At 43.4% G+C, this 26,464-nt stretch overlaps 1 protein-coding gene across 2 annotated transcripts in view; it reads right to left on the reverse strand.

The window, feature by feature from the left end:
- LOC122561857 (proline and serine-rich protein 2-like) overlaps positions 1–5,190 on the reverse strand; it is a 65,169-nt gene extending 59,979 nt beyond the window's left edge. Inside the window, exon 1 of one of the 2 annotated variants that reach the window (XM_087999349.1) lies at positions 4,896–5,190. The gene's annotated coding sequence lies outside the window, so the exon portion shown is untranslated. The remainder of the gene's footprint in view (positions 1–4,895) is intronic. The other variant, XM_043714144.2, reaches the window with a different exon arrangement.
- Positions 5,191–26,464: the final 21,274 nt, after the last annotated feature.

Raw genomic sequence — 26,464 nt, forward strand, 5'->3', positions numbered from 1 at the left:
AACCCACCCAGACCCATTCCCCCACCCTATTACTTTACATTTCCTCTGACTAATGCAGCTAACCTGTACAAAGCACTGGTACGGCCACACTTGGAGTATTGTGTACAGTTCTGGTCACCACATTATAAGAAGGATGTGGAAGCTTTGGAAAGGGTGTAGAGGAGATTTACTAGGATGTTGCCTGGTATGGAGGGAAGGTCTTACGAGGAAAGGCTGAGGGACTTGAGGCTGTTCTCGTTAGAGAGAAGAAGGTTGAGAGGTGACTTAATAGAGACATACAAGATAATCAGAGGGTTAGATAGGGTGGACCGGGAGAGCCTTTTTCCAAGTATGGGGACGGCAAACACGAGAGGACACAACTTAAAAGTGAGGGGAGATAGGTATAAGACAGATGTCAGAGGTAGTTTCTTTACTCAGAGAGTAGTAAGGGTATGGAATGCTTTGCCTGCAACGGTAGTAGATTTGCCAAGTTTAAGTCATCACTGGACAGGCATATGGACATACATGAAACAGTGTAGGTGGGATGGACTTCAGATTAGTGTGACAGGGCGGCGCAACATTGAGGGCCGAAGGGCCTGTACTGTGCTGTAATGTTCTATGTTCTATGTAACCTACACATCCCTGAACACTATAGGCAATTTACAATGGCCAATTCACCTAACCTGGGCATCTTTAGTCTGTGGGAGGAAAACCTGGAGGCAACCCATGCAGACACCAGGAGAATGTGCAAACTTCACACAGATAGTCACCCGAGGCTGGAATCGAACCTGGGTCCCTGACGCTGAGCCACCATGCCAGGTAATTTCTAATGGAGAAGTAGAAGAGAGTTCACAGAGTGATTATCAGGCACAAAGAGGCTGGGGATTTGGGAAGTGAGTGGAGGTGACAGTCCCCTTGTCCTTTCCCTCTAAACGTGCAAATATTTTCCTTCAGGTCCTTGGGAGGGAGACGGTCACTTGATGCAATTGTAAACCATGTTTGTCACGTGGATGTGTGTATCGCAGCCAGTGGCTTGCAGCTTTTGTGTTTTTCTCTCACCCAAGACTGTGACTCAACCAGTGGTTTCATTCAGGGAGCTGTACTCCACCCACTCAGATAAGCAAGCATTCTTTTGCAGGAATCCAGATGGTGAGGGCTGGAAGATCACTGCCTCACAATCAAGCCTGATCCTGTCCCCCCATTCCACAGCGAGATGCCTGCACTTTCCAACAGATTTCCAATCAGCTGCAGAAACCAGAGCTGGCTTTACCTGTCTGCAGACCAGGAATGCACCATGACCAAACAACCCAACATAGATTCTGCACCGAGTTCAGCATATGGAGAGATTTTATTCTATTAGTTCATGAGATAAGGGTGGCTCAGCCAGCATTTATGGCCTATTCCTAATTACCCAGAGGGCAGATAAGAGTCAACCAAGCTACTGTGAGTCTGGAGTCACATATAGGAGGAGAAAGTGAGGTCTGCAGATGCTGGAGATCAAAGTTGAAACTTTATTGCTGGAACAGCACAGCAGGTCAGGCAGCATCCAGGGAACAGGAGATTCGACGTTTCGGGCACAGGCCCTTCTTCAGGAATGTTCCTGAAGAAGGGCCTGTGCCCGAAACGTCGAATCTCCTGTTCCCTGGATGCTGCCTGACCTGCTGTGCTGTTCCAGCAATAAAGTTTCAACCTGGAGTCACATATAGGTCAGACCAAGTAAGGAGGAGGAAGTGAGGGCTGCAGATGCTGGAGATCAGGGTCAAAAAAGGTGGTGCTGGAAAAGCACAGCTGGTCAGGCAGCATCTGAGGAGCAGGAGGGTCAAAGTTTTGGGCATAAGCTCTTCATCAGAAGGCTGTGCTGTTCCAGCACCACAGCAGGTTAGGAGTACAGGTATTAGTGAACTGTGGGGCGAGGGGGTTTACAACAATAATTGGCAGTGGTTTCATGGTCAACATTAGACTAGCTTTTTAATTCCAGGTTTTTTTTAAAAAGAGATTTCAAATTTAATCAATTTGAATTGAACTTCAAACCCATAGCCCCTGTCTGGGCCAGTCACAATACCATTCTGTCACCACCTCCCCATGTATAATGTCCCTCCCTGCAGTTACATCATCCAAACCTCTGGGTGGAATGATCTGGAATGAATCATTCACAGAGATAAGAAGCATTATTAATGTATGCTAAATACACATTGACAAGATATGTTAACTGAACACGCCTTAAAATGGTGCGCAAACAAATCAGGCAAAGCAGCATGATGTGGCACACCAATGTAATTCACCTTTATATGAAAAACAATAGTTACATTAAGATCTCCTAATGTGTGGTAAAGCATGTCAACACAATGCATTGACAGAAAAATGCAGACTAACATTGACTTGTACATAAGCTTGCAATGACGCAAGATGGATAATCAACTCAGCACACCAATATCAGTCATGGCACAGGGTACTGTGGATATTGGGTACACTAACAGGGTACTCTGATTGAACCCAATCCCATACCTGCTTTGCTTTACAAACTCCCCTGACCCTGGAAAGATTGCACCATCCAGTTACCCAAACTAAAAGGCTTTTGTAGGAGCAAATTACTGCAGATGTTGGAATCTGTACTGAAAATAAAAACTGCTGGAGTACACAACGGGTCAGGCAGCATCCATGGAGAGAGAGCAAGCTAACATTTCAAGTCTAGCCATAACTCAGCTGGTAGCACATCTTCCACTGAGCCAGGTGGTTGTGGGTTCAAGCCCCATTTCAGGAATCAAGCACAAAAATCGACATGCAACCCCACTGCGAGGATTGAGGAAGTACTGCACTGTCAGAGATGCTGTCTTTCGCTTCGGAGCTGACAGCAGTGGTGATTTTCAACTTTCTGACAATCCGATAACTGATCTTTCAAAAAGATATGAGTGAAACTTTTATTCCATAATGCCGAGGAAGATGACGGCATTGGAAAGAGAAAGGAATATAAGCGAACAAGGGAATAGAAAGCTATCCACTGTGACCTTGCTCCACGTTCTGTAAACTGCAAAGGAAGTGTCCAGCAATGATGCCCAATTCATGTGGACATTTCAAAGCTGCAACCACATCCCCCAAGAATAATTAAAAAAAAGAAATCTATCCACCCTCACAGGTGGATATAGAGAAAAAGTTCCCAAAATACAATAACAAGCATGAGTCCCTGTGGTGCTGGCCATATCTATTCCTCAATCAACATCACAGACACTGAATACCTGGTCATTATTGCCATTTATGGGAACTGGCTGTTAAAATCTGCTTCTGACATTACAACAGCAATTAAACTTCAAAAGTATTCCATTGGCTGCAAAGCACTTTGGACATTCTAAGGTCGTGTTAGTCTGTATCGAAAACCTTTTCTTTCTGTTGATTTTAATACATTAATTCACCACAACAGGGAATTTCACAATTCGGCATTAAAAGGTTACAACTGACAGAATCTGTGGTGATCTGTGATGATTAACGTGTAAATATATCTAATCACGTAATTTATAACATAAATGGATGCACATAGCAAAGCAATACATGTAACTCCCTATGGCCCTGGATTGTGGAGTTTTCCAGTTTTAAAGCATCGAAAGAGGCCCTTCGACCCATCGCGTCCATGCCAATTATTCAACACCTACGTTCGTCCCATTTCCCACCACTTGGTCCATAGTATGCTATAGGGCTTCTCGTGATCATCCAATCAGGTTCTTAAATGTTTTGACAGTCCCTCCCTCTATCATCAGGCAGTGATTTCCAGATGTCCAACTCCATGAAAATATTCTTCCTTTAACATTTCTTCTTCCTGATCCTTACCTTCAAACCGTGTCTCTTAGTTACTGACCCTTCTGCAAAGGGGAAAAGTTTCTCCCTGTCCGTGCTCTCTCAGAATTTTGTACACCTCAATCAGGCCCCCTCTGCTTCCTTTACTATAAGGAAGAAGTTAAAAATCACATAACAGCTTCATTTGTAAGTACTAGCTTTCAGAGCACTCTCCTTCATCAGGTAACTAGTGGGGCAGGATCATAGGACACAGAATTTAGAGCTAAAGATCACAGTATCATACAATTAAAAGGATATATTGAACAAACCTAGATTACTGTTATTGACAGTTTTAATTATATATAATTTTAATTGCATATAAATTTCATGTTATTTGCTATAAATAAAGTGTCTTATGATCCTGCCCCACTAGTTACCTGAAGAAGGAACAGTGCTCTGAAAGCTAGTGCTTCCAAATAAACCTGTTGGACTATAACCTGGTATTGTGTGATATTTAACTTTGTTCACCCCAGTCCAACACTGGATCCTCCACATCATGCTCTAAGGGAAGCAGGGGGAGCCTATTTTAGTCTCTCTCTCTCTCTGAGCTGAATTGCTCCAGCCATGACAACCTAGTAAATCTCCACTGAACCCTCTCCAGTACTGTCACATCTTCTTAATAGTGTGACCAGAACTGCACACGGTACTCCAGGTGTGATCTAAATAACGTCTATATAGCTCCACCAAACCCACCTTGCTCTTGGATTCAATACCTTGACTAACAAAGAACCCCAGTCCTTTCCTCACCACCTCATCTATGAGTCCGGCTGCTTTCCAGGGTCTATACATACGCGCAACACGGTGCCCTCTGTACTTTCTGCATTCGGCATATCTTTGTCCTTGCCTTGTTAGCTCTCCCAAGATGTATCGCATCCCACTTTAAATTCCATCTGAATGACTCTCGGTTAAAGGACGCAGGATAAACAACAAGACTGAATATAGGATTTTAAAAATATTTAAATACCCGGAAAGACACAAAATAATATTAGCCAGACCGTCTGTAGTCAGTCAGGTCAGAGTAAAGACCTGAAGCCACACTAACACACTGAAAGAAGAAACCCCCAGACCCAGAGCAACACTCAGTGATTTACCTGCGCTTCCCGGAGCAGACAGACAGACAGAGAGAGAGAGAGAGAAAAGCACACTGGATAATTATACCAGCGCCAATGTCTCAAATCTCATCCTCTTTTCCAGCCTGCCAGCTGTATCTTGACGGCCGTCTGCAAGTTCCTTCCTTGAGCTTTGGGTTCCCAGCCTCTGCCTTGCGAGTTACTGATTAATTCTCGATTTAAAGAGCTCTCATTTCTAAGCAACTGCCCGTGCGCAATAGAGCTCCGTTTCCAAGCAGTGGGTGGGATAACACGTCTTTGAAACAGAAGGCGAGACCAGTGCAAACCCTCTTTCCTGACTCTCTCATCTTGTGTTTGCCACTCCCCTGGCTGCATTTCCTGGATCTTACTGGTGTTTAGCTTTGAAGGGGGTGGGTGGGTTGGATTGGGAGGAAGGACACTGGGGAATGTGGATTCAGCTTTGAAATGTACACATGGACTGGACATGACATCATTGTTGGAGACTTCACTAGAGGATTACACTAGGTCAGGGAATGGAGAGGTCCCCAATCAGCACTGTGTTTCCCTACAGTTCGAATCATAATTTCACCTGATTTTCTTTTCTGGTTGAATAAAATCATTTATCCGGTTGTTGGAAAGTTGAAATATTGCCACCTACTGTCAGCTAGTGACTCTCAGAATAGTTTGGGCATCAATCCCCATAGCTAGGTTTATATATTTGAGATTATTTGGAGCTGATTTTATTTTATTCTTCTGGGATGTGGGACATATAATTTAAGGAGCAGAAAGAGGCCATTCCACTTGTTCCTTAGACCATGTAGCTCTGGTTACTCTGTCTTCTAGCAGAGGAGTGTTTGGAATTGGACTGCAGCCTCACAGCACCAGGGACCCGGGTTCGATCCCAGCCTCGGGCGACTGTCTGTTTGCACCTTCTCCCTGTGTCTGTGTGGGTTTCCTCCCACAATCCAAAAGATGTGCAGGCCGGGTGAATTGGTCACGCTAAATTGCTCATAGTGATAGGTGCATTAGTCAGGGGTAAATGTAGGGGAATGGGTTTGGATAGGCTCCTCTTCTGAGGGTTGGTGTAAGACTTGTTGGGCTGAAGGGCCTATTTCCATACTGTAGGGATTCTAATCTAATCTAGCCTGTCAATAAAACCATTGTTTATCATGGCTTGGAGACAGTAAGATCTGTAGAGTCAGAAAGGGTAGTGCTGGAAAGGCACAGCAGGTTAGGCCGCATCCGAGAAGCTGCAGAGTTGACATTTTGAGGATAAGATTAGATTAGATTCCCTACAGTGTGGAAACAGGCCCTCCGGCCCAAGGCCCAACAAGTCCACACTGACCCTCCGAAGAATAACCCACCCAGTCACACTTCCCTCTGACTAATGCACCTAACACTAGGGGGAATTTAGCACGGCCAATTCACCTGACCTGCACATCTTTGGACTGTGGGAGGAAACCAGAGCACCCAGAGGAAACCCACACAGACACAGGGAGAATGTGCAAACTCCACACTGACAGTCACCTGAGGCTGGAATTGAACCTGGGATCCTGGTGCTGTGAGGTAGCAGTGCTAACCACTGAGCCACCGTGCCACCCCTTGGTGAGCTTATCCCAGAAATGTCGATTTTCCTACTCCTTGGATGTTGGCTGACCTTCTGTTGCTAATCATGAATCGAGCTCTCTCTTCTTTATTAAAAAAAACAAGGTCTTTGTTTCTATCAATTTTCCAGGAAGAGAATTCAAAAAAACTCATGTCCCTCTGAAAGAAAATAAATTTCTCCTCAATTCTGTCTTAAATGATGACCCAAGTTTTAGATTCATCCACATGCGGCAATGGTCCTGTGGTATTATTATTTGGTGTGGAGAGGTCGGTGTTAGACTGGAGTGGACAAGGTCATAAGTCAGATGACATCAGGTTATAGTCCAACAGGTTTATCTGAAATCACAACCTTGCCTTGAAAACTTGAGATTTTAAATAAACCTGTTGGACTAAAACCTAGTGTTGTGTTATTGTTTGACTGCATTATGGACTAGGCCAGACCACTCAAAACATTTTTAAGCAGGCAGCCCAGACCGTAACTTTGTAATTTGTTTCAGTAAATGTACAGTGAAAATTACCCAGAGAAAGTTAGTGAGGTTGACTACCAGGTTTTAAAACAGACAGAGATTTATTCACAATATTTATTACCCAATGAAACACAAAGAACAGAATAAAGAACCCTTACAGAACTCAGTCTATCCAAACTAGACTTAATTATGCTGTTCCGAATATATACAACAGTCCCAATAACCAAACCCCCTTTAAAACACAGTGAAGAATGGAACAGATGCTTCCAGGTTGAAGTTTGAAGGGCAGAAAGAGAGAGACAGAGCAGAAGTGGGTATTGCAGATGCTGGAGATTAGAGTCAAGATTAGAGTGGTTCAGGAAAAGCACAGCAGGTCAGGCAGCATCCGAGGAGCAGGAGAGTTGATGTTTTGTGCAAAAGCCTGATGAGGGGCTTTTGCCTGAAATGTCAATTTTCCTGCTCGTTGGATGGTACCTGACCTGCTGTGCTTTTCCAGCACCACTCTCATAAAGAAAGAATGAGACAGCCTGTTTCCACACAGCTGAATTCCTAATTAGTTCTGGACTGAACTGCTCAGCTTGAGAGCTGACCACTCCCCTTTCATTATACAGGCCACTTCTAAAACATGACCACTTTGGCCTGAAGTCTTATCTGTTTACATATAAATAAAAAGGCCTCTCAATACCCTTTAATTTCTCTACCAAATCAGTCTAATCAGAGCCAGAAGTGGTTTATTACCCCACTAAAAAAAAACGAAGGACACAGTATCCTTGAAAAAAGGAACAGCTTTTAGAACAAAGGGACCAGTTTGGGGACACCTGTTAATCCAGACAGCCAGGTAATGTTCTTGGGGAGTGGGTTTGAATCTCACTGTGGCAGATGGTGACATTAAGAAACCATTATTGATTGTTAGAAAAATCCATCTGATTCATTAATGCCCTTGAGGCAATAAATGCTAGCTGACCCAACCACACCCTCATCCATGAATAAATGAACCAAATTCTTTTCACATCCTCCATCAGGCAAGGGGAGTGTTTGTTGCCCATTCCTAATTGCCCTTGAGCTTGCTAGGCCACCTCAGAGGGCAGTTGACAGCGATAGAGTCACACAGTCATAGAGATGTACTGCATGGAAACAGACCTTTTGGTCCAACTTTTCCATGTTGACCAGATATCCTAACGTAATCTATTCCGATTTGCCGGCACTTGGCCCATATCCCTCTCAACTCTTCCTATTCATAAATCCATCCAGGTACCTTTTAAATGTTGTAATTGTACCAGCCTCCACCACTTCCTCTGGCAGCTCATTCCATACACGCACCACCCTCTGTGTGAAAACATTGCACCTTAGGTCCCTTTTACATTTTCCCCCTCTCATCCTAAACCCATCCCCTCAGTTTTGGACTCCCCAACCCCAGGGGAAAAAAAGCCTTGTCTGTTTATCCTATTCATGTCCCTCATGATTTTATGAACCTCTATAAAGTCACCCCTCAGCCTCCGACGCTCCAGGGAAAACAGCCCCAGCCTATTCATCCTCTCCCTATAGCTCAAATCCTCCAACCCTAGCAACATTCTTGTAGATCCTTTCTGAACTCGTTCAAGTTTCACAACATCCTTCCAATAGGAGGGAGACCAGAATTGAATGTAGTATTCCAATAGTGATCTAACCAATGTCCTGTACAGCTGCAACACGACATCCCAACTCATATATTCAATGCACTGACCAATAAAGGCAAGCACACCAAACACCATCCTTCTTTGCTGTCCAATTTTGGTGTCATCTGCAAACTTACTAATTATACCTCCTATCTTCACATCCAAATCATTTATATAAATGACAAGAAGTAGTGGACCCAGCACCGATCCTTGTGGCACTCCACTGGTCACAGGCCTCCAGTCTGAAAAACAACCCTCCACCACCATCACCCTCTGTCTTCAACCTTTGAGCCAGTTCTGTATCCAAATGGCTAGTTCTCCCTGTATTCCATGAGATCTAACCTTGCTAACCAGTCTCCCATGGGGAAGCTTGTTGAACGCCTGACTGAAGTCCATATAGATCACATCTACCGCTCTGCCCTCATCAATCTTCTTTGTTACTTCTTCAAAAACTCCATCAAATTCGTGAGAACATGATTTCCCACGCACAAAGCCATGTTGACTATCCCTAATCAGTCCTTTTTTCCAAATACATGTAAATACTATCCCTCAGGATTGCCTCCAACATCTTGCCCACCACTGACGTCAGGCTCACCAGTCTATAGTTCCCTGGCTTTTCCTTACCACCTTAATTAAACAGTGGCACCACGTTAGCCAACCTCCAATCTTCTGGCACCTCACCTGTGACTATCGATGATTTCAGCAAGGGGCCCAGCAATCACTTCCCTAGCTTCTCACAAAGTTATAGGGTACACCTGATCAGATTCTGGGGATTTATCTAACTTTCTGCATTTTAAGACATCCAGCACCTCCTCCTCTGTAGTATGGCCATTTTTAATTAAGCACATTACTGTGGGTCTGGAGTCACAGACCAGGTAGGGATGGCAGATTCTCTTTCCCTAAAGTACATTCGTAAACCTGATGGGGTTTTAGGACAATCAAAGATGGTTTCGTGGTAACTTGTAGTGAGACTAGCCATTAATTTCAGGTTTTATTCTTTGAATTCAGTTGTTTTCCGCCTGGGTGCTCTTTAAAACTGACCCTTTTGACCAGTTTTGTGATCATCTACTCAAATAACCTCCTTTATGTGGCTTGGTGTCAAATTTACTTTGAACTCATGAAACTCCTTGCGAGGTATTGTCACTTTAACAGTGCCATATGAATGCAAAGTTGTTGTTATGAAGCAGGCTGTCCTTGCTGTCAATAGTTGCCTGCTGACCCTGGGGGACTGTACACTTAGTGTCCCAGGTCATTGGTGGGTAAGTGTGCCAAGACCGTTAAGTACTGGAGCGATATAATGGTAGGTGTGGCTGCTGCAGTGTAGGTGCCTTGTGCCTACCCTGAACAGCCTTCTCTCATCTTGTATCACTTCAGCTGTGACATACTGTATGTGGGGCACATCCAAATCAACTCCCATATTAAACATTGCGATCATTTACTGTAGAACAGAAACTGTGCAGCTAAGAGACACGTTCCATGTAGCGTACTGATGTGCTGTGGAAGTTGGTGTTGAAAGAACCTCTGCTCCGATACTGCAGAGATCCTGTAAATAGTTTCGCTGATAGTCTGGCTTCTGGAGAAGCTACTGAGAGACAATGGACCATTTCTTGGCAATTTTTGCAACCAAAATTGCCATAATGACTGAATAAAATTTGTTCTTCAAAACACACTGTTGATCATTCGTAAATGTGTCAAAAGTATTGAGGGGGTGACATGAATTGAAAATTTCAAAACTCTAATTGGTAATTTTTTTAACAGATGAGGATATTGTTACCAAATCACATAGGTAGGGAGATTGAGTTAAGGCACAGGTCAGCCACGTAACAACAATCGAGGTTTGTTGAATATATCATTTTATTTGCATGACACTGTAATCTTTTGCTATAAGTTCTGTGTCTTATGATCCTGCTTCACAACCACCTGAAGAATGAGTGGCACTCTGAAAGTTAGTGCTTCCATATAAACCTGTAGAACTATAACCTGGTGTTGTGTGATTTTTAACTTTGTGTACCCCAGTCCAACACTGACTCCTCCACATTTTAGCAGAGATATACAGTACAAATGAAGATAAGGCATATTGTTGATCTATAAAGAAGAGAGACATTGATATTAGACCTTATCATGACTCAAACATAGGTGCTGTAGTGGACTGTGAAAAGGTTATCTCAGAGTACAATGGGACCTTGTTCAGATGGGCAAATGGGCCAAGGAGTGGCAGATGGAGTTTAATTTAGAGAAATGCAAGGTGCTGCATTTTGGAAAGGCAAAACAGGGCAGGACTTGTACACTTTGTTGTACCATCATGGGGCGTGTTGCCTGGGATGCAGGTTCATATATACTTGAAGATGGATTTATAAGTATTGAGGATGGTGTTTGGTGTGCTTGCCTTTTTTGGTCAGTGCATTGAATATATGAGTTGGGATGTCTTGTTGCGGCTGTACAGGACATTGGTTAGATCACTATTGGAATACTACATTCTGGTCTACCTGCTATAGGAAGGATGTTGTGAAACTTGAACGAGTTCAGAAAGGATTTACAAGGATGTTGCTAGGGTTGAAGGATTGAATAGGCTGGGGCTGTTTTCCCTGGAGTGTCAGAGGCTGAGGGGTGACCTTGTAGAGATTCATAAAATCTTAAGACATGGATAGGGTAAATAGACAAAGCCTTTTTCCCAGTATAGGGGAGCTCAAAACTCAAGGGCATTGGTTTAAGGTGAAAGGAGGAAGATGTAAAAAGGACCTAAGCGGCAAAGTTTTCACGTAGGGGGTGGTGCATGGATGGAATGAGCTGCCAGAGAAAGTGGTGGAGGCTGGTATAATTACAGCATTTAAAAGGTGTCTGGATGGGTATATGAATAGGAAGGGTTTGGAGGGATATGGGCCAAGTGCTGGCAAATGGAACTAAATGAATTTAGGATAACTGGTTGGCATGGATGAATTGGACAGAAGGATCTGTGCTGTACATCTCTATGATTCCATGACTTAAACATCTGAAAAATGCCAGACAGGCAAAGCAATTACTTTTGAGACTCAGTGAAGTATGCTTTCTGCGGGAGACATGTCAGTATTGAAATTGTTGCTCACAAAACACCTCACCTTTTTCTAAACACTAGTGACATTAAAACAACAAAAAAGCTAAAAATGTCAGATTTGGAAATCTGAAACAGAAGCAGAAGAAGCTGGAAACATCCAGCGGCCCAGAGCTGTTCTGTGGGAAAACAGACGTGTTCATATCAATGTGTCAGCTTAAATAATCACCTTTTTATCATTTTTCACAGTAAAATTATACAATTTCAGTACAAAAAACAGCTTCCTGTTTGCAAATCAGCTGCCACATTTCCATTGACCACATTTCAAAAGAAATGGGGTGGCACGGTGGCTCACAGCACCAGGGACCTGGGTTCGATTCCTGCCTCGGGTGACTGTCTGTGTGGAGTTTGCACATTCTCCCCGTATCTGCATGGATTTCCTCCCACAATCCTGGTACAATTGCAACATTTAAGAGGCATTTGGATGGGTATATGAATAGGAAGGGTTTGAAGGGATATGGGCCAGGTGCTGTCAGGTGAGACTAGATTGAGTTGGGATATCTGGTCGGCATGGACGGGTTGAACCGCAGGGACTGTTTCCGTGCTGTACATCTTTATGACTCTATGTGCATGTTAGGTGAATTGACCGTGCTAAATAGCCCATATTCTGGATCAGTGGTGCTGGAAGAGCACAGCAATTCAGGCAGCATCCGAAGACAGGCAAAATCGACGTTTCGGGCAAAAGCCCTTCATCAGGAATAAAGGCAGAGAGCCTGAAGCGTGGAGAGATAAGCTAGAGGAGGGTGGGGGTGGGGAGAGAGTGGCATAGAGTACAATAGGTCAGTGGGGAAGGAGATGAAGGTGATAGGTCAGGGAGGAGAGGGTGGAGTGGATAGGTGGAAAAGGAGCTGGGCAGGTCGGACAAGTCCGGACAGGTCAGAGGATCGAGTTGCTGGAGGTTAGAAGCTAGGATGAGGTGGGGGAAGGGGAAATGAGGAAACTGTTGAAATCCACATTGATGCCCTGGGGTTGAAGTGTTCCTAGGCGGAAGATGAGGCGTTCTTCCTCCAGGCGTCTGGTGGTGAGGGAGCGGCGGTGGAGGAGGCCCAGCACCTCCATATCCTCGGCAGAGTGGGAGGGGGAGTTGAAATGTTGAGCCACTGGGCGATTTGGTTGATTGGTGCGGGTGTCTCGGAGATGTTCCCTAAAGCGCTCTGCTAGGAGGCGCCCAGTCTCCCCAATGTAGAGGAGACCGCATCGGGAGCAACGGATACAATAGATGATATTAGTGGATGTGCAGGTAAAACTTTGATGGATGTGGAAAGCTCCTTTGGGGCCTTGGATAGAGGTGAGGGAGGAGGTGTGGGCGCAGGTTTTACAGTTCCTGCGGTGGCAGGGGAAAGTGCCAGGATGGGAGGGTGGGTCGTAGGGGGGCGTGGACCTGACCAGGTAGTCACGGAGGGAACGGTCTTTGCGGAAGGCGGAGAGGGGTGGGGAGGGAAATATATCCCTGGTGGTGGGGTCTGTTTGGAGGTGGCGGAAATGTCGGCGGATGATTTGGTTTATGCGAAGGTTGGTAGGGTGGAAGGTGAGCACCAGGGGCGTTCTGTCCTTGTTGCGGTTGGAGGGGTTGGGTCTGAGGGCGGAGGTGTGGGATGTGGATGAGATGCGTTGGAGGGCATCTTTAACCACGTGGGAAGGGAAATTGCGGTCTCTAAAGAAGGAGGCCATCTGGTGTGTTCTATGGTGGAACCGCTCCTCCTGGGAGCAGATATGGCGGAGGCGGAGGAATTGGGAATACGGGATGGCATTTTTGCAAGAGGTAGGGTGGGAAGAGGTGTAATCCAGGTAGCTGTGGGAGTCGGTGGGTTTGTAGAAGATGTCAGTGTCAAGTCGGTCGTCACTGATGGAGATGGAGAGGTCCAGGAAGGGGAGGGAGGTGTCAGAGATGGTCCAGGTAAATTTAAGGTCAGGGTGGAATGTGTTGGTGAAGTTGATGAATTGCTCAACCTCCTCGCGGGAGCACGAGGTGGCGCCAATGCAGTCATCAATGTAGCGGAGGAAGAGGTGGGGAGTGGTGCCGGTGTAATTACGGAAGATCAACTGCTCTACGTAGCCATAGTCTATAGTCAGGTGTAAATATAGGATAGGGGAATGGGTCTGGGTGGATTAGTCTTTGGAGGGTCAGTGTGGACTTGTTGGGCCAAAGGGCCTGTTTCCATACTGTAGGTAATCTAATCTAAACTTCATCACCTGGAATGTGCATTGAAATGTTCTGACATCCTAAATGATGCTATATCAATGCAAGTCTTTCATTTACTTAGGTCCATGCCCAAAATGTGCAATTCTTTGAGCTGTTGCTATATTGCTTTTTGTGGCTGAACTCAAAGAGCTTCAGCTGTACTATGCCAGATTTTTATAGGATCATTTTTAATCAGATATTGTTATTCTTTCATTTCACTCCCTGACTTAATGAAATGATTTAACATAGTGAAGTTCAGGCTTTATATCTAGTCCTGGAGTTAAAGGCCTAATAGTTGTAAAGATTATTTTAGTTTTAGAATCACTGCTCTGAAAAAAACTGATTCTGTGTTGTGCTGCTGCAACGGAAGCTGAGGTAAATTCCATAGCGTTGATATTTACAGATAACACAACTGTCCTTGTATATGTCTTCCTTATTGGCTGCTGTCCAGCCAGTAACATTTATCCTCCCTGCGAGGAGCAGTATTGACATTTGTAATAACACATTTTTCTAGATGATTAGGGGAGCAACCTGTCTGCGCTGGTTCACAGAAATTCAGCACTACCTGTTTTAGTTTGCAGGTGTGTTGAAAATTGTCTTTTCTTTTCCCAAGAGCCTGCTCTTGATTACTTAGACTAACGATCCACTTTCATCCTGATTTACTGCTAATTTAGAGTTTTGAAACAGGCATTTTAAAAATGTATTTATTTGTGAGATGTGGGAATCACTGGCTAGGCCAGCATTACTATCCATCCCTAATTGCCCAGAGAAGGTGGGCTGATTCTCTGAGCCTCTGCAATGCTTCTTGTGTAGGGACACCTACAATGCTGTTGGGGAGAGAGCTCTTGGATTTTGACCCAGCAGCACTGAAGAAATGGTGATAGGAACATCATGTTGAGTTGTACAGGACATTGGTGAGGCCACGTCTGGATTACTGTGTGCAGTTCTGGTTGCCCTGTTACACAAAGGGTATTATTAAATAGGAGAGGGTTCAGAAAAGATTTATCAAGATGTTGCTGGAGGTGGAGGGCTTGAGATACAAACTTAGACTGGAAAGGGTGGAGTGCAGAAGGTTGAGGGGTGACTTTTTTGAGGTTTATGAAATCATGAAGGCCATAGATAAAGTGAATGATGAGGGCCTTTTTCCTAGGGTGGGGAAATTCAAACTGGGGGTCATATTTTATAAGGTGAGAGGATAAATATTTAAAAAGGACATGAGGGGCAACATTTTCATACAGAGTGTGGTTTGTGTGTGGAATGAATTGCCAGAGGAAGTGGTGGATGCAGATACAGTTACCATGTTTAAATGATATTTGGATAAGTTCATGAATAGGAAAGGTTCAGAGGGATATGAGCCAGGAGCAGGAAGGTAGGACTGGTTTAGTTTGGGAACATATTTGGCGTGGACTGGTTGAACCAAAAGGTCTGTTACTATGCTGTATGACTCTATGACTATGACTCTACATTTCCAAGTCGGGATGGTGAGTGGCTTGGAGGGGAACTTGCAGCGAGTTGTGTTCCCATGTATCTGCTGCCCTTGTCTTTCTAGGCAGTCAATGTCATGGGGTAAGAAGGTGCTGATGAGTAGTCTTGGTGAGTCACAGTAGTGCAGCTTGTGGCTGGTAGACATTGCTGCAATTATTAATTGATCATGGAGAAAGTGAATGTTGAAAGTATTGGAGGGGATGCCAAACAAGTCAACTGCCATGTCCTGGATGGATGAATGAATGCGCCTGGGAGCTGCATCCATCTGGGTAGGTGGGGAGTACTCCATCACACTCCTGACTGTAGATATTGGACAGGCCTTTAGGAGTCAGAAGATGAGTTACCACTATCTAATTCCTGACTGCTCATGTAGCCTTAGTAAGTACACAGTTGATCCAGTTCAGTTTCTGGTCAATGGGAATACCCAAGAAGTTGATAGTGGGGGTTTAGTGATGGGTAACAACAAGGACTGCAGATGCTGGAAACCAAATTCTAGATTAGAGTGGTGCTGGAAAAGCACAGCAGTTCAGGCAGCATCCGAGGAGCAGGAAAATCGACGTTTCGGGCAAAAGCCCTTCATGGTAACACCATCGGCTGTTATGCAGAGATGGTTAGATTCTCTGTTGTCGGAGATGGTCATGGTCTGGCATCTGTGTAAAACAAATGTCACCTCGGTGCCACTAAATCAGGAATTCCTGGATCACTGACAGCTTTGTATAAGACACAAAGTGTCTGTCACTAGGTCACAGAAACAGATTGAGCAACACCAATCTCACAATTAGGTTCACTGATTGGTGCTCCGGAAATCCAAATGAACCGAAGAATGTTGCCCAGATTTTATGGTCAGTGTCAACTGAATGTTTCAAGTCTTACTCTTGACTTCAGGCTTTTTATGGACTTTCACGCTAATCACTTGCAGTGATTAGAAATTCTAAACCACCTGACTCCTTCGATACAGAAATTCTCGAGTAAAAGCTAGCTGCCCTGCACTCACATTCTTCCATATGTTCCACTGGTAAAATAAAAGAGAAGAAAAATATTCAGGACTCTAAAAGGTCAAATTCTCAAGCATTAAATAAAAGAGAACATCCATGTACAAACAACAGCGAAGAACTGACATGAATCAGAGGAAACTGAAAGAAACAATCATTATGTACCAGACCAAATCCCCTCAAAATATATTAAGGAGATAGCATGGATCATAACTTTTTCTTATTTTAAAGACATTGCATTCTGGATGCAATTCAATTGGTCAAACCACCAGTCTTGAAATGAAATAACAGTTTATTCATACACTACAGTTAAATGCAATAAAAGAAAGAATTGAAATAACTCTATTGGAAACTTAACAGAATAATAGATTATTTAACTGCTAAACAGTAACTGTTCCAATACAGTAACATCCCATAAACACACCCTTGGTAAAGGCAAATTCAGAAAATTTGATCATCTCACATGCAATTCTAGCAGCAGGAAGAGAACCTCTGCTTTTAGCTGTAACAGAGAGAGGAAAAACAGCTTCCAGGTTCCAGCAACTGCTACAGAAAAACTAAAACTGAAATCCTGGTTCTGTGGGGGTTTGACCCCATCCATCCAGGATGCTTCTATTGTTCCAACTTTAAAAATAACCCAAGGTCTCACAAGCTGTTTATAGCCAGTCTTTCACCTCTGTCTTAAAACTTCTCTTAAAAAAAGGGGACAAAATACATCTCTTAAAGCCACGGTATTGTCATATAATGTATTCAATCTTGTGGTCCGGATTGATGCTATCAAATTGTGTTTTGGTAATATAGCTGATTTGACCATAAGACCATAAGACATAGGAGCGGAAGTAAGGCCATTCGGCCCATTGAGTCCACTCCGCCATTCATGGCTGATGGGCATTTCAACTCCACTTACCTGCATTCTCCCCATAGCCCTTAATTCCTTGTGACATCAAGAATTTATCAATTTCTGCCTTGAAGACATTTAGCGTCCCAGCCTCCACTGCACTCAGTGGCAATGAATTCCACAGGCCCACCACTCTCTGGCTGAAGAAATGTCTCCGCGTTTCTGTTCTGAATTTACCCCCTCTAATTCTAAGGCTGTATCCACGGTCCTAGTCTCCTCGTCTAACGGAAACAATTTCCTAGCGTCCACCGTCTCCAAGCTATGTATTATCTTGTAAGTTTCTATTAGATCTCCCCTTAATCTTCTAAACTCCAATGAATACAATCCCAGGATCCTCAGCCGTTCCTCGTATGTTAGACCTACCATCCCAGGGATCATCCGTGTGAATCTCTGCTGGACACGCTCCAGTGCCAGTATGCCCTTCCTGAGGTGTGGGGACCAAAACTGGACACAGTACTCCAAATGGGGCCTAACCAGAGCTTTATAAAGTCTCAGTAGCACAACGGTGCTTTTATATTCCAACCCTCTTGAGATAATTGACAACATTGCATTCGCTTTCTTAATCACGGACTCAACCTGCATTTGGCTGTCTTTGTGTCTCTATCTGATTATGAAAGGGTAAATTTAAGAAGGGATAGAGTTTAACTGGCAGAGTTACAGGTTAATAATCCATATTTGCCATTGTCGAAAGGAAATTTGTTGTAATAAATGGTTATTGTCTTGACATGTCTGGTGAGTATTTTATTATAACCTGAGTTAAGTAGTCAGGTAGATTGAGGACTTTGAATAGCTAAACTAAATCACTTCATGTTTGTGACAACTCTGGGAATAATGGGCTTGATTTCTAGAGCACTACCCCAGTGAGTTGTGAAAGTCCTAGCAAGTGTCAGTTAGACAATGTCATTCAGTGTCAAACTATGCGCAAAAAGTGGAACTGAGAGAGAAAGAAATATGTGAAGCATGGAAGAATAAGATTTGGAAATCAAAAGTAAGGAAAAAATTTAACTAGACTACTTAATCTTCAAAAGTAAATCGCATCTCAGAGATTTGTAAACTCTGATTTTCAGTGGCAGAGAGGTTGCTTAGAAATGATGAGGACATTTGGACATAGATGGCAGCGGTTCAAGATGATGGTTCCTACAACGTGCCGAAAGTGCAATTAGCAATTGGAAATAAACACTAACCCAGACAGGAATGTTCACTCCTAAAACATGAATAGTAAAAAAAAATCAGAGTTTAAGTCTCATTTATACCAGAATAGACCAGTCCTAATTCTTTTGGGAAACTTTATTATGCATCTATCATGCAAGTAAAGCAATGGAATGCCTTGAATTTATTTGTTCATGAAATGTGAGTGTCACCAGCTAAGACAGCATTTATTGCCCATCCCTAACTGGTCTGGAGCAGGTGGAGGTGAGCTGCCTTCTTGAACCATTGCAGCTCGTAGGGTGTAGTTACACCCAGAGGGATGTTATGGAGGGTGTTCCTGGACTTTGACCTAACAACAGAGAAGGAACAGCAATGGATTTTTAAGTCAGGACGGTGTGAAATTTCAGACAGTGCTGGTCCTATGCATCTGCTTTCACTGTCCTTCTAGATGGTCGTGGTAGTGGATTGGAAAAGTGCTGTTGGGGAAGCATTGATGAGCTCCTCTAGTGTATCTTATTGATGGCATACACTGCTTTTACCATGTCCTAGATGTGAAGGGAGTGAAGCGATAGATAGTGAGCAATCCAGGGTCTGTGTAGTCCTGGATTATATCAAGTTTCTTGAGTGTTGTTGGAGCTGCACTCACTCAGGCAAGTGGAAATAATTCCTGACTTGTGCTTTGTAAATGGCAGACAGGAGACAGAAAGTGAGTTACTCACTGCAGAATTCCTAGCCTCTGTCCTGCACTTATAGCCACAGAATTTAATATATAGCCACAGTTCAATTTGATGGTACATCCTGGATGTTGATAGTGAAGGGTTCACTGATGGTAATCCTACTGAATGTAAAGGGGTGATGATTAGATTCTCTCTTGTTGGAGATAGTCATCCCCTGATGCAGATAGAGTCATAGAGTCATAGAGATGTACAGCATGGAAACAGACCCTTCGGTCCAACCCGTCCATGCCAACCAGATATCCCAACCCAATCTAGTCCCACCTGCCATCACCCGGCCCATATCCCTCAAACCCTTCCTATTCATATACCCATCCAAATCCCTCTTAAATGTTGCAATTGTACCAGCCTCCACCACATCCTCTGGCAGCTCATTTCATACACGTACCACCCTCTGCGTGAAAAATTTGCCCCTTAGGTCTCTTTTATATTTTTCCCCTCTCACCCTAAACCTATGCATTCTAGTTCTAGACTCCCTGACCCCAGGGAAAAGACTTTGCCTATTTACGCTATCCATGCCCCTCATAATTTTATAAACATCGATATGGTCACCCCTCAGCTTCCGACACGCCAGGGAAAACAGCCCCAGCCTGTTCAGCCTCTCCCTGTAGCTCAAATCCTCCAACCCTGGCAACATCCTTGTAAAACTTTTCTGAACCCTTTTAAGTTTCACAACATTTTTCCGATAGGAAGGAGACCAGAATTGCACACAATATTCCAACAGTGGTCTAACCAATGTCCTGTACAGCTGCAACATGACCTCCCAACTCCTGTACTCAATAGTCTGACCAATAAAAGAAAGCATACCAAACGCCTTCTTCACTATCCTATCTGCGACTCCACTTTCAAGGAGCTATGAACCTGCACGCCAAGGTCTCTTTGTTCAGCAACACTCCCTCGGACCTTACCATTAAGTGTATAAGTCCTGCTAAGATTTGCTTGCCCAAAATGCAGCACCTCACATTTATCTGAATTAAACTCCATCTGCCACTTCTCAGCCCATTGGCCCATCTGATCAAGATCCTGTTATAATCTGAGGTAACCCTCTTCACTGTCCACTATACCTCCAATTTTGGTGTCATCTGCAAACTTACTAACTGTACCTCTTATGCTCGCATCGAAATCATTTACGTAAATGACAAAAAGTAAAGGACCCAGCACTGATCCTTGTGGCACTCCACTGGTCACAGGCCTCCAGTCTGAAAAACAACCCTCCACCACCACCCCCTGTCTTCTACCTTTGAGCCAGTTCTGTATCCAAATAGCTAGTTCTCCCTGTATTCCATGAGATCTAACCTTGCTAACCAGTCTCCCATGGGGAACCTTGTCGAACGCCTTACTGAAGTCCATATAGATCATATCTACTGCTCTGCCCTCATCAATCTTCTTTGTTATTTCTTCAAAAAACCTCAATCAAGTTAGTGAGACATGATTTCTCATGCACAAAGCCATGTTGACTATCCCTAATCAGTCCTTGCCTTTCCAAATACATGTACATCCTGTCCCTCAGGATTCCCTCCAACAACTTGCCCACCACTGAGGTCAGGCTCACCGGTCTATAGTTCCCTGGCTTGTCTTTACCACCCTTCTTAAACAGTGGCAAAACGTTTGCCAATCTTCAGTCTTCCGGTACCTCACCTGTGACTATCGATGATACAAGTATCTCAGCAAGGGGCGCAGCAATCACTTCTCTAGCTTCTCACAGAGTTCTTGGGTACACCTAATCAGGTCCTGGGGATTTATCCACCTTTAACTGTTTCAAGACATCCAGCACTTCCTCCTCTGTAATCTGGACATTTTGCAAAATGTCACCATCTATTTCCCTCCAGTCTATATCTTCCATATCCTTTTCCACAGTAAATACTGATGCAAAACATTCATTTAGTATCTCCCCCATTTTCTGTGGCTCCACACAGAGGCCGCCTTGCTGATCTTTGAGGGGCCCTATTCTCTACCTAGTTACCCTTTGGTCCTTAATATTTTGTAAAACCCCTTTGGATGGCACAAATTTACCTTCCACTGTCACACATAGCTTGGATATAGTCCAGGTCATGCTGCATATGAACAGGACTGGCTGCAATGTCCGAGGACTCGCAAATGGTGCTGAATTTTGAATAATCATTAACATCCCAACTTTTGATTGGAAGTTGAAGATATAGATCCACAGCCTGAATATTGCTGAAATGAGAGCCATGTTGCTGAAGTAATCTTGCACTCATCAGGACAAACTCAAGAATGCCAAATTCCAAATGATCCAAACATCTTATACTACAGGAGAAAGGGGTGCTCACTGATTGGCAAGTCAACTCTGATTGGCTCAGGTGTTATCATAGAGAAAGCAATGGGAAACCACAAGCTCCTCAAGATCCCAATTCATTCAACAAAGGTGCAAGTCTTAAAGATATCCATTTTGTTTGCAGAGAACAGGCCCTGGGTTCTGAATGCATGTTGCATCTATCAAGCAAGAATGAACTATGTTAACAGCTTGATTGATGATCTTAAGTTGTTTGTTAGCTTAGCAATTAGTGCACTCAGAATTATTCAGCATTGCTGTCCAGTTGTGGAATCAAATCCAACAATGAACACTTTGTCTTGGGCTGGTTAAGTACCATTTATACTCTGCCTATTACAAAAAACTATAGGAGCTGCTGTTAGTTTTATTTTTGGTCAGTCACTATGACATAACTAAAATCACACCTGGTGCTAAAATCCACTCAATTGTGTTAAGTTACTAACACATTATAAATCTGCCTCTGGCAGATCCACTAACTGTGCTCCTTGGAAGGCAGGTTTTGACCCAGTGATGGTGAGGAAATAGTGTAACATGGTCTGTAAAATTAGTACAGTTGAAATCCCCCAGTAATCTGCTTTGAAATTAAAATAAAAGACCTGCAAATTTTGGGAAAGTACACACATCTAAGAGAAAAGACAATTTATGAAGAAGTAGAACAATAATGCTGAGGATGCTGTAAATTAGAAACAAAAACAGAAATTGCTGGAAAAGCTCAGCAGCATCTGTGGCAGGAAATCAGGGTTAATATTTTGAGTCCGATGACCTATCCTCAGAACTAATTCATACTGAAACTTGATAAGAGGGACAGGGCATCAGAAATAATTTTGGAAGGGCTGGGCACTTTCAATTTGATTAAATAAATTCTGAGTGTATGTTTTGCTCATTTCATGTTGCATGTATGTTCCCACTTGTTTGGATGTGTAATGGAGATTGCATGTTTACCATTGTTGGGTGCTAATAGGCTGCATGATTTCATTCTAGCAACCAGTCTTCAACAGGGAGAAAGCAAGTTAACAGGATGGCAATGTAACAAATCAGGCATTTATACTTTGAACTACTGCTTAATTTGATTAGATTGTAATTGTTGTTTGTTGATGTTGCTATGGAAGCTTTAAACAATAATAAAATATCAATAAAATATTTTCCAGTCTTCTTAATGAAATATCCATCTTTATTGCAATAGTATAGATTTATAAGGCTTGATGTGGGTAATTTCAATGCAGTCCAAACGATGAGCTGTTTGATATTTTCACAACTATTTGCAATATGATGAAAGCATGAACTATGTGCTTTATTGGATGCCCAAAGGGACAATCACCAAGTTCCTGTAGCCGCTGGCTAAAATGGTGGAGAGTGAATACATAATTGGGGTTTGTAGGGAGTTCACCATAGACCAGTGATCAGTCCATCCCCAGAGATAGAGTTAGAAATGTTAAAGAGGGTGAAGAAAAGGTTGGAGATGGACCACTAAGAGACAAAAGATGGCTAGAAGTTAAACACATGAGCAAGATCTTGAATTCAAAGTGACAACCTGGTCTTTGATCAAGCCTTTGGTGATCTATTATCTCTTCATGTGGTTGAGTGTCAAATTTTCTGTTCTGTTTACGCTTCTGTGAAATACCTTGGGCCTTGTTAATGTGTCAAAGCTACCAAATCAATGCAGGTTTATTTTTAGCAAACCAGACCAACTAGTGTCCTCCTCCACCTGGTTGAACTTGTTCTCACAATGAACAACTTCGCCTTGAGCTGCACTACCTTCAAACAAAAGATACAGGAACTCACATGGGTCTGAGCTGCATTCAAAACATTCCTTGCTTCTCAGGTCTCTCTCCTTCAGCTTTTTTTTTTGAAAGGGGACTGATCACAGAATTGGTGCAGTTTCCGTCTTTGTACCCCTCATGGGAAAACTGTATGAACTATGCTCACAATTTCTTCCCTCCTCTCACATTGTTATGCTCTATCCTGGCTATCTCCTTTTTCTAATCTGCCATCATTTCTGGTGATAGGCTGTAGATTCTGGTGAAGAGTCATAGAGCCATAGAGATAGACAGCACGGAAATAGACCCTTCGCTCCAACTAATCCATGCTGACCAGACATCCCTATCTAATCTAGTCCCATTTGCCAACATTTGACCCACATCCCTCTAAACCCTTCCTATTCATATACCCATCCAGATGCCTTTTAAATGTTGTAATTGTACCAGCCTCCACCACTTCCTCTGGCAGCTCATTCCATACACGCACCACCCTCTGAGTGAAAGGTTGCCTGTTAGGTCCCTTTTAAATTGTTCCAATCTCACCCTAAACCTATGCCCTCTAGTTCTGGACTCCCCCACCCAAGGGAAAGGACCTTACCAATTGACCTGATCCATGCTCCTCATGATTTTGTAAACCTCTATAAGGTCACCCTCAGCTTCCAATGCTCCAGGGAAAACAGCCCCAGCCTGTTCAGCCTCTCCCTATAGCTCAAATCCTCCAACCCTGGCAACATCCTTGTAAATCTTTTCTGAAACCTTTCAAGTTTCACAATGTCCTTCCGATAGGAAGGAGACCAGAATTGCACGCAATATTCCAAAAGTGGCCTAACCAATGTCCTGTACAGCTGCAACATGACCTCCTTACTCCAGTACTCAATACTCTGACCAATAAAGGAAAGCATACCAAATGCCTTCTTCACTATCCTATCTACCTGCGACTCCACTTTCAAGGAGCTATGAACCTGCACTCCAAGGTCTCTTTGTTCAGCAACACTCCCCAGGACCTTCCTATTAAGTGTAGAAGTCCTGCTCTAATTTGGCTTTCCAAAATGCAACACCGCACATTTATCTAAATTAAACTCCATCTGCCACTCCTCAGCACATTGGCCCATCTAATCACATTCCCGTTGTACTCTGAGGTAACCTTCTTCACTGTCCACTACCCATCCAATTTTGTTGTCATCTGCAAACTTACTAAATATACTTCCAATGTTCACATCCAAATCATTTATATAAATGACAAAAAGTAGTGGACCCAGCACCGATCCTTGTGGCACTCCACTGGTCACAGGCCTCCAGTCTGAAAAACAACCCTCCACCACCACCGTCTGTCTTTTACCTTCGCTGGACATGAAATGTGAACTTTGTTTTCACCAACAATTCCTGTTTGTGTTTCAGATCTCCAGTATCTGCAGTTCTTTGTTTTATATCAACTGTCGGTGTAGATTAATAAATTCTTAAAATTCAAAGATTGATAAATTCTTAATCTCGCAAGGAATTAAGGGAGACAGGGAGAGTGCAGGTAAATGTTATTGAAATGCCCATCAGCCATGATTGAATGGACTCAATGGGTTGAATGGCCTTACTTCCACTCTTATGTCTTATGGTCTTATGGTGTTATAGATGAATCTGCAACTAAGTCTTAACTTGAAGGTTTGGCCCAAACTCATGAGGGTGGAGAAAATGGCCAAGGCTCAACACTGTTCCTTTGAGAGAGTCGGGGAGAGGCAGCATGTGATTGGATGAGCAGGGAGAGTCGGGGTGATGCAGCGTGTGATTGGATGAGCAGTGAGAGTCAGGGAGACGCAGCGTGTGATTGGACGAGCAGGGAGAGAATGGGAGATGAGCGTGTGATTGGACGAGCAGGGAGTGTCGGGGAGACGGAGCGTGTGATTGGGCGCCCAGTGTTATTGTAACACTGATAAACACAAACATCAGTGCCCTGCTCCTCTTAAGTTAAAGGCCAGGTTTATGGTCGACGTCAATATCTAGGTGGGGCACTGTGTGCGTATGCGCAGTATCGGAGTATTTTGTTTAATCTTTAAATCTTTGTAGAGCATTGCAGATTTATTACTAAGTGAGAGGTCAAAGCTCAGTGATTTATCAGAATATAATCCATTTATTCAGGTTTGATGGGAATTAAAACCTTTGGACATGGGAAACATTTGACATTGCAGGGTGCAGTTTAAAACAGCCCAAACCTTATCATTTTACTTTTCTGGGGAAATATATATATTATAAATATATATATATATATTATATATATATTATGGTAGTTATGGCTCGAAATAATCAAAGAGGGTGAGGTTGGATGAAGAGTAGCTAAAGTGTTGCTTATATATATAATATATATATATATATATATAAGCAACACTTTAGCTACTCTTCATCCAACCTCACCCTCTTTGATTATTTCGAGCCATAACTACCAGATGTTTTGAAGTCTAGGGCGTTGAAGAGATTTACTCTCTAGTCAATGTCGAATGTCCATCAGGAGCTGTGTTTTGGAACTGGGATAATATGGCATGTGCGGCGATGGGTCATGGTGGGCCTTTCCAAAAGGTGGAATCCTGCCCTGTGAGCTGGGAATATAAATACTGTTAGGCATGTACCATCACACTCACAAACACTGTTGCCATGGCTACACCTCCGCTGTTAACCCTCAAGGAAAATGGACCCTTCTGAAAGTTGCTGCTTCTGCTGTTCCTGTCGCTGACCTGTTTGTTTGGTTATAATCATAGAGACATTTGGCACGGAAACAGACCCAACCAACCAGTCCATGCCAACCAGACATCCCAAACTAAGCTCGTCCCACCCACCTGCTTGTTCCTCCAAACATTTCTTATTCATGTACTTATCCAGGTGTCTTCTAAAAGTTATAACTGTATCCACATGCACCACTTCCTCTGGAAGTTCGTTCCACACATGAACCACACTCTCCGTCAAGGAATTGCCCCTCATGTCATTTTAAAATCTTTTTCCTTTCACCTTAAAAATATGCCCGCTAGTCTTGGAATCCCTCACCCTAGGGAAAAGACACCTGCCATTTGCCTTATCTATTACCCAGGTGATTTTATAAACTTCTATAAGGTCACCCCTCAACCTCCTGTGCTCCAGTGAAAAAAGTCCCAGTCTATACAGCCTTTCCCAATAACTCAAACCCTACATTCCCACAACATCCTGTTAAATCTCTTCGGAAACCTCTGCAGCTTAATAATATCTTTCCTATAACAAAGTTAAAAATCACACAACACCAGGTTATAGTCCAACAGGTTTAATTGGAAA

This window comes from Chiloscyllium plagiosum, unplaced genomic scaffold (genome assembly GCF_037043375.1).
Source record: "Chiloscyllium plagiosum isolate Xiang-an unplaced genomic scaffold, Cpla_swu_hap1 HiC_scaffold_23, whole genome shotgun sequence".
Taxonomy (NCBI): domain Eukaryota; kingdom Metazoa; phylum Chordata; class Chondrichthyes; order Orectolobiformes; family Hemiscylliidae; genus Chiloscyllium; species Chiloscyllium plagiosum.